This window comes from Herpailurus yagouaroundi, unplaced genomic scaffold, assembly GCF_014898765.1.
Source record: "Herpailurus yagouaroundi ecotype Mexico unplaced genomic scaffold, PumYag 159, whole genome shotgun sequence".
NCBI lineage: Eukaryota > Metazoa > Chordata > Mammalia > Carnivora > Felidae > Herpailurus > Herpailurus yagouaroundi.
The window spans coordinates 80,358,007-80,371,913 of record NW_024412400.1 but is presented as its reverse complement, the minus strand read 5'-3'; the positions used below and the strand labels follow the sequence as shown (position 1 = coordinate 80,371,913).

The 13,907-nt window shown below is 37.3% G+C and overlaps 1 protein-coding gene across 7 annotated transcripts in view; it reads right to left on the bottom strand.

Moving 5' to 3' along the window:
- The window catches only part of LPP (LIM domain containing preferred translocation partner in lipoma), a 692,086-nt gene that overhangs the window by 67,619 nt on the left and 610,560 nt on the right, over positions 1 to 13,907 (bottom strand). The gene's annotated exons all lie outside the window — the stretch shown is intronic.

The window sequence follows — 13,907 nt, the reverse complement described above, 5'->3', positions numbered from 1 at the left end:
CCCCCCCCCCCCCCCCGCCCCATTCAACATCTGAACTGAGTCAGTATCATATCAATGATACTGATGAAGTGAGGTTGTGAAACTGTTCCCAAGCATACTCCTGATCGTGGTTTGTCTTCTCACTTACTATCTCAGTGTATATTTGCGGGCAACCTTCTAATCTACTCAATGAGACAGCAAGACAAGATGGCTTCCCAAAAGCCCTGTTAGCATCTTCTAAGGTGTTTTTAGGATGCACTGCCCATGACAGATAATTAATGCTCTATTAACCAAATTCCCTTGGGGGAATAAATGTCTTTAAAATAAGCTAGATTTTGTTCAACTGGGACCCTGAATTCTGCAACAGTATTTACCTCGTGGTACCTGGCAGTTCCAAGGGGGCAGAGTGTAGCCTTTGTGCGTCTGGGGTCAAGTGGGTGGGATCTTAAAAATGCAACCAGAAGAGGGCCTAGAACTCTGACCGAACTGACACATAGGGGGCACCTAGAGATCAACTCAATGAACAAATAAATACTGATTAAGAATTAATATTCTGGAGACACTGCTTAGAAGTAGACTTTACCACTATCTACTAGTCTTTTAACTTAACAGTAAGTCTACTTTTCTCTTTTGGTACCAAGTGAACTATCATAATAATGGTAATGACTTAGTAGATCACTCATATGATTAAATTAGATCAAGCGTGCAAAAGATCAGCACAAAAACGAGCACAAAATAAAGCATGCATTAAGTGATGTTACTCAAGAACCCAGAGGGACATGCATGATTGAATAAATGAGTGTTGGCGTTACTGCAATTAAATGGCCAAGGTACTTGTTATCTCACTGGAGATTAATAGATTCATGCATATAAAAATATACATAGCATAGAATTTCTATTATTCAAAGGTCAGTTTTTAATCCAATTCATGAATTCCATATATATCTAAATGGTACAAGTGTGTAAGTCTAAATGTGACATTTGTTGCCAGGGCTGGCTCTAGGAATTGAGGGAAACGTTGGAAAACACTGATTCAGAGGCTAGGTTTTGTTCAAAATCACCCATCAATCCCCCTATTTGTCTGGGCTCCTCCTCCTCCTCTCCCCTGTCCTCACCAATTGAGACTTTAATTTAAAGAGTGAACATTAAAGAGTGAACACCAAGAGAAGTGTAAATTTTTCTCTTGAACCAAATCTCTACTAGGAACACTGAATGTCTAAAGTCAAATTTGGAAGATGTAATATACAAAAATAATAAAATATAATTAGCTCTTGGGGGAGTGGAGGGAAATCTTAAAATCATCCACGAATAAGGGAAAAAATGTTAGGCTGGGGTTAGCCCTCTGAATTATTTAATAATCACATCTATAAAGAACACACTAATCTACCCCATCAGTGAACATTTTGGAAACTATTTACTTGGTTTTTAAAATACAATTTAAAAAAATTCTCAATAGGCACAAGAGGAAAAAATAAACACAGATGCGAAAGAAACAAACTGAATTGTGCTTTTTTGGGTTGTCCTAGTCATCTCTGCAAATTCCTTCAAAGTATGCATTTAGATCTTTTCATGTCCTGATTATATTCACCATTAAAACATCGGGTAAATCCACCATTTCTACCATTGTGGAATTAGAGGTTTATGTTAGCTGCAAGAAACAAGCTTTCAGAATTCTCTGGTTGCAAAAAGAATGTTGTTTGCCCACTGGCATTGTAGGCAACAATAAAAGGAATTGGGAAGTATTTTAATGAAGAATTTTGTAGCTGAAACACACAGAAGAAAAAGAGAATAACCAGGATTCTCCAGATTCTACTTTATTTCCTGTTGCCTAGATCATTATCTGTATAAACTGTACTTGATTTAGAAAAAACAAATTTACAGAATATTTACAAACTTGCTCACTCATGCCCTTGAGTGGGCCAGGAAGAATGTAAAGGAGTAAGAATCCTTTTCTATTTTGCATAAAGATCCACAAAGTACACTACACAAGGTTTTGTGGAGAATAAAGAAGATATGACAATGTCCCACTGCTCAGAGTTTTGAGTATAGCTGGGGGACTTTAACAACCTATCCCAGTAGAATTTAATCCTGGGTAAGTCCCTTTCCCTCTCTGGGCCTCAGTTTTCTCATCTGTGGGAGTATTGGGCCCAGTGTTACCTAAGGGTCTGCCATTCCCATTCCTTAATGAAGGGTCTAAGATTATTTCTGCCAGGGCAAAAGACTCAGATGTCCACAACAATTCCTATTTTAAAAAAAGCTGTATTTTCCTTCCTGACATAATGACTCTAAGCTCTATGAAATATCTGAAGAAGATGACTGAAAAGTAAGACTGATGTAGGATGATGATGATGGTGATGGCAGCTGTTTCCTGACTACTTAAGATGTACCTGATGGTGCATTATTTAATTTATATTGATATTATTATTATTTAATTTTAGAGAGAGGAAAACAGAGTTTTATCCAGCTAGGGTATGCAGAACTAAAAACCAAGCCCAAATGTCCAGCTCATAGCTGATATCTATCTACACACTATACTGAAAGGTCCAAGTCAAATGCCATCTCCAAAATGTTTTTCCGATTTTTCCAGTTATGATTTCTCTCCTCTCACTCATTTTTTTTTTTGTTTTCATACAGCACTTGATCACATCCTTTCTTTGAGACACCGTAATGGCCGGGACTTCTCCCGCACCTTTCACTTCCTAGAGGTTCTCAGTTAATGTTTCAGTATGTGACTACCTATGGATCTGGCATGTTGAACTTTAAACGATGTCCTGTGGTCATTTTGATGTGTGTACTTTGCTATCAGTTATAGTCATTGAAAATATTTATAAAAATAATTTATCAAAATTACGCACATATACCTTATCACTCATATATCTATATATGTGCTCTATAACTCACCAATTCTCCTCTTATGTCTATACGTTACAGAAATATTTATATATGTGCGCAAAAAGACATGTGATCCTAGAAGCACTATTTGTAATAATGGGCCAAATCTAAATAATACAAATTTCTCTCAAGAAAATAGAAGTATGGGGTATTTTCCATAGAATGGAAAATGACTCATAAGTGAAAGTTAATAAAGTGAGATAAATGGTTTCTGCATAAGAAGGACCACTGCTCCCATCATTTTGACAAAAAACATGCGAGACAGTCTACAAATCCACAACTTTCTCTGAACCCATTAGACAACAGAGGCTATAGAGAAACCAGGTAACCTGAAATCTAGGGAAATTCAGATGCCTCCAAGGAGAGACAGGATATAAGCACTTGCTTCCCTGAGGCAAATGCCTTTGAGCCCCATATTTTCTGGTAAGAAGAAATCATCTAGATTATTTACAAATTGTTAAAGGCTGGTAGGGCTGGTAAAGCATAATGTTCCTGGGAAGTGTAGATAGAAGGGGAATTCAATTCACACTCCTTTGTAGGATTTTCTCCACAAATCTCAGCAGACACTCTCAAGAGAGACTTGAGGTAGGATGAGAGTCCTGATAAAGTGTCTGTCCTGGTGGAGGATGGTGAGGGGAGCCACAGAAGCTGCGTGAGAAGTGTAGAGCCCTGCCCTTCAGAACAAAAGTTTTAAGCCCCTGGGAAAAGGGTGGTGATTCCTGTGGCCCTTAGTACACCAGTGGAGACCCACTGTGGCTAGGGGAGAAAACAAACAAACAAACAAAAATGACTAGTCCTGGGGGAGAGGCAGAATCATCGAGACAGCCTGCTGCTAAGACTCAAGAGACACAGTGGCTCCCTATAACTGAGTCGGAAACGTAACAGAGAGCACCTCCCTGGCTTTATGAACATCAAGTCAAATGTACGGCAGTCTAATGTTGTGAGAAAGACAAGAGAAAGGCTCCTCTGAGGTACAGTCACAAAAAGAAGACCTAAATCTGAGGATGGAGCAGATACTGAGCAAAGCCCTTTGGCAAACTATCCCCCACTGCAAGGACGAGGTAACGGTGGAGGAATGTGGAAACTGTTGTGCACTGAGGGTAACCAAAGCAAAGAAAAACAAAACAAAGCAAACACAAAACGCCTCAAACTAAGGGCAACTCATGACCAGACGGACTCAAATACCTTGCATTAAGGGTCAGAAAGGAGAAGAGATATGCCTCTTTATGGGCATAAATCTATGGGCCTAAGTCTCTAATACCTATGTAAGATGTTTGGCTTTCAGGGAAAAAAAACTTACAATGCATATCAAGAAGGAAAAAGTAACACATTGTTAAGAGACAAAGTAACCAATAGAAACAGACTCAGAACACAAATGTTGGAACTGTCAGGGAATTTAAAATAATTCTGATTAATGTTAAAGGTTCCAATGGAAAAAGGCAGAAACAACCATGATCAGCAGACACAGACTACCTCATGTGAGACTGTTTCACTGTCTCTCATGAGAATGTTAGAAATGAGATCCCAGTAACAGAGAGGAGAGGAAGAATGCTTTCGAGCAGCTCACACATACTCTCAAGAACTGAGGAAAGAATTATTAAAGTTGAAGGTAGGTCAATAGAAATGATGCAGATGGAAAAAAAAAAAAAAGTACAAGAAACTTCAGATCAGAGCCCCAAGGGCCGTAGGTCAGTATCAAACATGCATGTAGTTAGAATCCCAGAAGAAAAAGAAAATGAAGCAATAAACAAAAATTGCAAGACATAATGGCTGAGTCTTTGCCAAGATTAAGGGCACACACCAAACTGCAGATTCATGATCCAAGAAATTAAGGGATCAACATGTAGCATACATAAGAAAACTAAAACTAAAAAAAACAAAACCAAAAAACCCCAGACCCTATACACATAATATTTTCAAATTGTGGAAAAGCAAAGGAAAAAATGTTGAAACCAGTCAGAGGAAGAATCACTGCCTGCATGGAAAGCAACAAAGAAATATCCAATAGAGACTTCTCTCCAGAAACTATGCAAGTCAGAGAATGATGGAAGGACATCTTAAAATGATGAAAGGAAGAAGCTTTGGACACAATTCTCTCCCCAGCACAACTATCATTCAAAATGAAGGAGAATTTAAAAAAAAGTTCCGGGAAAACAAAAATTAAGAGGTAATTCATTTCCGGGGCGCCTGGGTGGCTTGGTCGGTTAAGCGTCCGACTTTGGCTCAGGTCATGATCTCACGGTCCGTGAGTTTGAGCCCCGCGTCGGGCTCTGTGCCGACAGCTCAGAGCCTGCAGCCTGCTTGGGATTCTGTGTCTCCCTCTCTCTCTGGCCCTCCCCCGTTCATGCTCTGCCTCTCTCTGTCTCAAAAATAAATAAACGTTAAAAAAAAATTTTAAAGAGGTAATTCATTTCCAGCAGACCTATACTGCAAGAAATGTTAGAAGAAGTCCTGCAGGCAGAAAGAATATGATACCAGACAGAATACCTGGATTCATACAACAAAAAATGAAGAGTGCTAGAAAAGTGTAAATATTTTTTTTCCTATTTTAATTACTCTCAAAACTGTCTACAGCAAAATTAGCAACAATGTGTTGTGTGTTTATAGCATACGTATGAGTAAAAAGCATGGCAAGAGCACAAAAGACAACAAGGAGATTGGCAGGATACTACTGTAAAGGTCCTGACACTGTATGTACAGTGATAGCATTTTATTTGAAGGCAGACCCTGATTAATACAGGTGTATATTATAAATCAAAAGACAACACTAACCTTATTCAAGAGTATAAATAATACACAAATAGTAGAAATAAAATGATTGTGAAAAATATGCAATCCAAAGAAAGGCCGAAAAAATAAACGGAGCAGATTGAAAAATTTTAAAAAGCTAGCAAGATTGGTGAATTTTAATCCAGCTATATTAATAATCAAATTAATGTAAATAGTCTAAACGTGTAAATTAACATACAGAGATAGCCAGTTTGGATAAAAAAAGCAAGACTCAACTTTATTTCCTGTCTAAACATAACCCACTTTAAATATAAAGATACTGATAGGAAAAAAAAAAAAAAAAACAACAAACAGAACAAATGGCTGGAAAAAGAAATACTGTGATTAATTAATCAAAGAAAGACATGTTAATATCAATAGAGGTCAGAATAAGAATATTTTTAGAATTAAAGAAACACATCATATAATGATAAAAAGATCAATTTTGGAGTCAAGAAAACTTAATAATCCTAATGCATATCCATTTATTAGAGCTTCAAAATAAAATACACAAACAAGAGGCACCTGGGTGGCTCAGTTGGTTAAAGGATGGCTTTGGCTCAGGGCACGATCTCATGGTTCGGGAGTTTGAGCCCTATGTCAGGCTCTCTGCTGTCAGCACAGAGCCTGCTTCAGACCCTCTGTCTCTCTTTCTTTCTGCCCCTCCCCTGCTCAAGCTCTCTCTCTCTCAAAAATAAATAAACATCAAATAAATAAATAAAATACACAAACAAAATTCATACAACTAAAAAGAAATAACAAATCTACAATTATAGTCAGGGTTTTAGTACCCCACTCAGTAACTGAATAAGCAAACAGAAAATCAGTAAGAATAGAAGAATATAAAACTATCAGTCAACTTAAACTAACTGACACTTACACACTCCACCCAACAACAGGAGAATACACATAGTTTTGAAATGCACAGAACATTCACCAAGATAGACTGTATTCTGGGACATAAAACAAACCTTCACAAATTTAAAAGAATTGAAGTACTACAAAGTATGTTCACAGACTCTAAAGAAATAAACTAGAAGCTATGAACAGAAAGGTAGAAAAAAATTCAAACATTTAGAAAATACTTCTAAATAATCCATGAGTCAAAAGGAAATTATAAGGGAAATGAGAAAACATCTTGAGTGAAAATCAAAGCGCAGCCTACCAAAATTTGTAGGCTGCAGTTCAAGCACTGCTTATTAATTAAATGTTTATATTAGAAAAGACAAAAGACCTCAACGATGACTGAAGCTTTAACTTTAAGTAAATAGAGAAGAGCAAATTAAGCCCAAGGCAAGAAAGAGAAATGAAACAATAGAGCAAAAATCAATAAAATTGAGAACAGAAAAACAGTAGAAAAAATACTGATGGAACCAAAAGCTGATTCTTTTGAGAAAAAAAAAAAAAAATTGATAAACTCTATCCAGACCGATCAAGGGGAAAAATTAGGTAGGACATAAATTATAAATATCATGAATGAAAGATGAAAAAAACCCCACCATAATATCTACAGACATAAAAATGATAATAAGAGGATATTGTAAACCACCACTGTGCCTATAAATGCAATCAGTTAGATTAAATAGACCAATTTTCTGAAAGACACAAGCTGTTAAAGTTCACTTAAAAACAAATTAAATTTGTAGATAAAAGCCTTCTAAGAAAGAAAATTCCAGGTTCAGATGGCTTCACTAGCAAATTCTAACAAACATTTAAGGAATAAAGCAATAAATAGATAGATAAATAAGTAAATAAGTAAGTAAGTAAGTAAGTAAATAAATAAATAAATAAATAAGTAAATTAATTAATTAAAAAAAACAATAAATAGATAGATAAAACCAATTCCCACAAAGTCTTCCAGAATATCAGAGAGAAGAGGGGCGCCTGGGTAGCTCGGTCAGTTGAGCGTCCAGCTTCAGCTCAGGTCATGATCTCACAGTTTGTGGGTTTGAGCCCTGCATCAGGCTCTGTGCTGACAGCTCAGAGCCTGGAGCCCGCTTCGGATTCTGTGTCTCCCTCTCTCTCTTTTCCTCCCCTGCTCATGCTCTGTCTCTCTCTCTCCTTCAAAAAGAAATAAAAACATTAAAAAAATTTAGGATATCAGAGAGGAGAGAACGTTTGCCAAAATCTTTTATGAGGCTCCTACTACCAAATCTGGAAAAAGACATTACAAAAAAGAAAATGACACATCAATAACCCTCATGAATATAGATGCAAAAATCCTCAACAAACCTCTAGCAAGTTAAATCCAACAATACATAAAATGATTAGTACAACATGACCAAGTGAGGTTTCTCTTGGTACAACATTAAAAAAATTAATCAATGCCATCCATCATATTAATAGGCTATTGAAGAAAAATATCATTGTCCTATGAACTGATGCAGAAAATCATTTGACAAAATTTAACACCCTTTCATGATTAAAACTCTCAGAAAACTAGGAATAGAAGGGGACTTCCTCAATTTGATAAAGAACATCTACAACAACCCTGCCTCTCATATTATACTTAATGGCAAAAAACTCAATGCTTTCCCTTAAGACTGGGAACAAGAATGGTAAGAATGTTCATTCTTGCTACTTCTATTATACATCTAATTGGAGGTCCTCACCAGTGAAATAAGACAAAAAAAAAACAGAAAAGGTATAGATTCCAAAGAAAGAAATGAAATGGTCTCCATTCACAGAAAATAAGACTTTTTTTTTCAATAAAAATCCCTCCATGTATATAAAAAAAAAAGCTACTTGAATTCATTAATTTAACAAGATCACAGGGTACAGGGTCAATATACAAAAAAAAAAAAATCAATCTTATCACTAGATAGCAGTAATACACTGAAATTTCTAAAATAAATATCACTTACAAAAGCGCAGCAAAACCCACAAATACCTCATTATAAATCTTATAAAATATGTACAAGATATCTATGCAGAAACTGTAAAACACTGATTAAAGAAATACAAATCTAAATAAATGGAAAGATTTAATGTATTCATGTATTACACAGACTCAGTATTATGAGGATGTCATTTCTCCTCACACTAGTCCACAGATTCAACACAATTCCAATCAAAATCCCAGCAGGATTTTTTTGGTAAAAGAAAAACAATCTTGGAAAACCTGAACAAATCACACTGCCTGATTTCCAGATTTGTTGCAAAGCTATAGTTGACCAGACGGTGTGGGAATTGGAGAGTGGACAGATCTGTAGACTGATGCAAGACAACAGAAAATCCATAAACATACTCACAACATGTTTCATATGGTCCATACAGTTTACATGGTTCACAATCCACATATGATTAGTTACATTTCAACAAACGGTACTGGGATATCAGAGAACCTTAATCCATAATTCACTTTCTGTGAAAGCTAACTCAAAATCATGGGAGATGTAAATGTAAAACCTAAAATTATATAACTGCTAAAAGAAAATGATCTATGGCTATACCTAAAATCTTACAAGAACTATACAAACATAAAATAGAGCAAAAGAAACGTGAATAAAAGCAAGTATAACAAAAGTGGTTAATACTAATATGTAGCATTACTATTAGTGAGAATAGTGGCCATCTTTGGAAAGGAGAGGGACAGTGTTGGTTGGCATGAGGGGAGCCTCTGAGGTACCGTGAACTACTAATGTTCTATCTCTTTCCAGGGTGGTGATTATAAAAGCGTGCTCACTTTGTGAGAATTCAGACAACTATACATTTATGATTTATAAACTTACCCGTATGTATATTATACAACAATAACACATTATTTTTTAAAAAGACACTCATTGGGTTGGTCTATGAACGTCACTTCCCTCCTTTGTGACTCAATTCTCTGTATATAAATTAAGAAGTTTCGAGACACCTGGGTGGCTCAGTTGGTTAAGTGTCCGACTCAAGGTTTCAGCTCAGGCCATGATCTCGCAGTTAGTGGGTTCGAGCCCCACATCGGGCTCCACGCTGACGGGGTGGAGCCTGCTTGGGATTCTCTCTCTCTCCCTCTCTCTTCCCCTCCCCTGTTCACACACTCTCTCTGTCTTAAATAAATAAATAGACTTTACAAAAAAAATAAAACAAAACAAAAAGAAGTTTCAGGAAGACCACCTTAGTTCCTTGCTTTGAACAATGTGGTAGCTTGATGAATGTTTCTTAGGTTGAATTTAGGTGGTTTGATATTTTATACTTGGGACTGATGGAATAAATAATTTGCATGTCTATCACTGTGTAACTTGGGATTAGAAGTTGAACCTCATATAATAATATGTTCATCAAATGGATCCTTAGAAGGGCCTATCAGGTTCTAAAAGGTCTGTACTCTTTTCCCCAAGTTACCGCTCTGGTATCTCCTACTCCTCTCCAGCTTGCTCACTTCTCCATGGTTACTTTGAGCCTCTGATGTTCTTCCGACACTGAAGACACATTCCTGCCTCAGGTCTTTGGTACATAGCACACTAACCACTTTCAACTCAATGCTCAAAGATCAGCTCAAAGAAGTCTACCCTGACCGCCCAACTGCAAACTATCACCTCCAACTGTCTGCACTCTGGATTCTCCCTTCCCCTGCTTATTTTTCTTTCCATTGCATAGATCACCTTCAAATATGCTACATAATTTACTTTTGTGTTAGGTTTATTGTCTATTTGTTCATCTTCCCCTGCTAGAATGTAAACACTGGGAAGTTTCTGCTGTTTTGTTCTCTGATGAATCCAAAGAACCTAGAATATCTGCAGAAAGAACTGAATGAATAATTAAGAAACAGCTCTAGATAACTACAATTTTTAAAAGGGATAAAGAAGATTTTTGAGTATGCAAGAGGAAATTATCTTGTAATATAAATAACCACCACTTTCCCATTTTAAAAAATCTGTTTTGAATAAGTCTATGGATAAATCTGTTATAACGAGTTTTATTTAACAATTAAATCAGTATAAAAGAATCCTGTAGATGAAGGCAGAAATTAGACCCTTCTTAAGTGAACAAACACAGAAAGAAGCATTCAAAAGAATGCCCTCAGGCTACTACCTTGACCATTTAGAGTTCTTGCTCTGCTCTTATTTCAGAGAGGATGAAAGAATGAGAGCTACACACAGTTACATTTCTTTTCTTTTCTTTCTTTCTTTCTTTCTTTCTTTCTTTCTTTCTTTCTTTCTTTCTTTCTTTCATGTCTACAATATTAAAGTGGGAAAAATCAAGCCTATTTCAGAAGATACAATAGCTGACATATCAACACTGCTCTGATTAGGGAATACACTAAAAACAAAACACAGTGAATTACTGTAGTTGCTGTTCAAACTTGCAATCCTATTTTAACACCATAATAAAGGGCCATAGATACTTGAATTATTCTTCACATTTTTGTAAGGTACTATGCTATTCACAAAAGGTAAGAACATTCATTATCCCTCCAACTCTGCCTCAGTCAGAATGTCAATGCATGTATTAGTACTCTCACTGAAAGAGAGAGGAAAGAACTGAGGTTCAGAAATGCCAGGAAAATCTGCCCAAGATTAATTAGCAAAGAATGATAAGTACCCTGCACACAGAGTCAGGACACCCAGGATAGGAATCCCATTCTGGTATTAACTAGATGAGTGCCTCCACTTACAGAATCGAAAGGGGTTGGCCCACAGCAGCTACTCAAAACTTTGGGCAACAAACAGATTCCCGCTGGGCCTTGAGTTAGTATAGTCCTCAGATGAACACATCATCAATGGACTAAATACAGTAACAGTAATAAATAAGGAGTCAAAATAATGATAAATAATCCCTGACCACTGTCTATAATCATATGTGTACTTCTAGTTTCAAATACATGTTGAAGCTCTTAGGAAGAAGAAAATACACATTAGTATTAAGGTATCACGGAATTCATGAAAGTGATCTTTGAGCACTGTATGTATATCAACATATATTCACAGTAGAGTTTACGTGATTCAGCTGTTTGTAATAAAATAGGAACTTAACAACATTTAATCTCTAAGGGCTCTTCCGATTTGGAAATGCTATGTTTTAGAGCTGAGACAGATCACTTTATGACAAATCTGGGACTCTTCCTCCCATAGCAGTGTTTTTTCAACATCTTTTCAGCCTCAAGAGCCTTTGTTTCATTTCAAAGCCAAACATGAAATGCAGGTGAAAACTGGGCTACTCTCTTTGGAAAGTGTCTCTGTGTGGCTGGGGTAAGGAGGGGGAAGCAGGAACCTGGAGAGCCCTGCCAGCCCAGCCACTTCTCACCCAGGCCCTTCTCCAAGGAAACTCCAGGGCTCTGTGTAGGAGTTTTAAAATAGCCGCCGACAAAAGGTTAAAACTCATAGAAGTTCTAATCCTTCAATAAGGAAAACGTTAATACTCCAATCAAAAAAAAAAAAAAATGAACAAAGGATGGAAACGGCAAGCATATGAGATGAGCCTACATCCTCCTAAAATTATAAAAATGCAAGAAAACAAACAAAAAAAACAAAATCCACCCCAATGGTATATCCCATTTTTAGATAATCTTTACCACAGAAATTTAAGAGGTGCACATGTACAAGGTTAGGGAGAGTATATGGAATCAGATATTCTCGTATACCCCTGGGAAGAATGAAGTGGGACCCCCTTCTTGGAGGGCTATTTCATCAGGTATCAAAATAGAAATGCACATACACTTTTGACTCAGCAAGCTCACTCTAGAAATCTATCCTACAGAAGGTCTCAAAATTACATAAAGATCATCGCACAAAGGTAAGTGCTTTCTAAGGGCAAAAAATGGAAACCATGTAAATACCCACCCCGTAGAGAAATGACTCTGATCCATGCATCTTATAGAATACTATGGCACCATGAAAAAGACAAAGGTGGACCCTTATGTACTATCATTTTCAGGAAGATACCAAGCATACACTGTTAGGGGGAAAACAAAAATAAGGTGCAGAACAATAAGTATATTACTGTGTGTAATATAATGCATAAACAATTCTGAATCCTGGAGGTAGATACACAGAACTGTTAACATTGGCTTCTTCTAGAAAGAACAGTTGGGAAGAATTTCACTTATTTTATTTTATTATTTTTAATGTTTATTTTTGAGAGAGAGAGAGAGAGAGAGAGAGAGAGAACAAGCGGGGGAGGAGCAGAGAGAAGGGGAAAGAGAATCAGAAGCAGGCTCTGTGTTACAGCAGAGAGCACAATGTGGGATTCAAACTCACCATCAGTGAGATCATGACCCGAGCGGAAGTTGGATACTTAACTGACTGAGTCACCCACGCCCCTCATATTTTAGTTTAGATATTTCTGCATTTCGATATTTCTTTTTTTTTAAATTTTTTTAACGTTTATTTATTTTTGAGACAGAGAGAGACAGAGCATGAACGGGGGAGGGGCAGAGAGAGAGGGAGACACAGAATGTAAAACAGGCTCCAGGCTCTGAGCCATCAGCCCAGAGCCCGACGCGGGGCTCGAACCCACGGGCCGCGAGATCATGACCTGAGCTGAAGTCGGATGCCCAACCGACTGAGCCACCCAGGCGCCCCTGCATTTCGATATTTCTAACTAAATTTGGATATTTAGGTTTAGAAGATGGACTACTTTTATCATCACAAAGTCAGAAACCCCTGCTCTTCGCAGGCTGTGCCTCTGCACATAAGGTGCTTGAATGAGGAGAGGGAAGCCTAAGTTTACACATGAAGGGCAAATGCTGCTGCGAACTGCACTCACAGGCCCTTTTTCCAGTAAAGCCTGCAAAATGAAGGTGGCAGGCATGCTTTATGGGGAGCTCAGCACTTACACATTCTGCAAACAGAAGACATCAACTACATCTGATAAAGGGGAGAAAAAGGATTTTGACAACAATAAAAAAGGATTTAGCAGCGTTAATAAAGAAAGCCTTTAAAACGGCAAGCCGCTGCAAAAACAGTGACTAGGGCAAAGAGGACACGGAAAGGGAGAGCAGTAGACGGTGGCGCCCAGAACTTCGCAGTGACCCCCATGCCACACTTCCACAGCTCTCCAGGAAAACAACTCTGAGAAAAGGCGGATCAGCATACACACCCTCGAAGAGTGGTTTAAATTTTAAGTGGTTTTGTATCTGTTACGAATACAAAGGTTAAACAGGTATTAAGAGAGCAGTAATTCTCTCTGATTAAATTTTTATTCAATGATAGAGTAAAATGTCCGAAATGAAGTAATGGCTGTATTAACGGTTACAGGAGACGGTGTGGAACTGACAATTTAACTGGCAGAGTGGGGTCTTTCTTTCTTTCTTTCTTTCTTTCTTTCTTTCTTTCTTTCTTTCT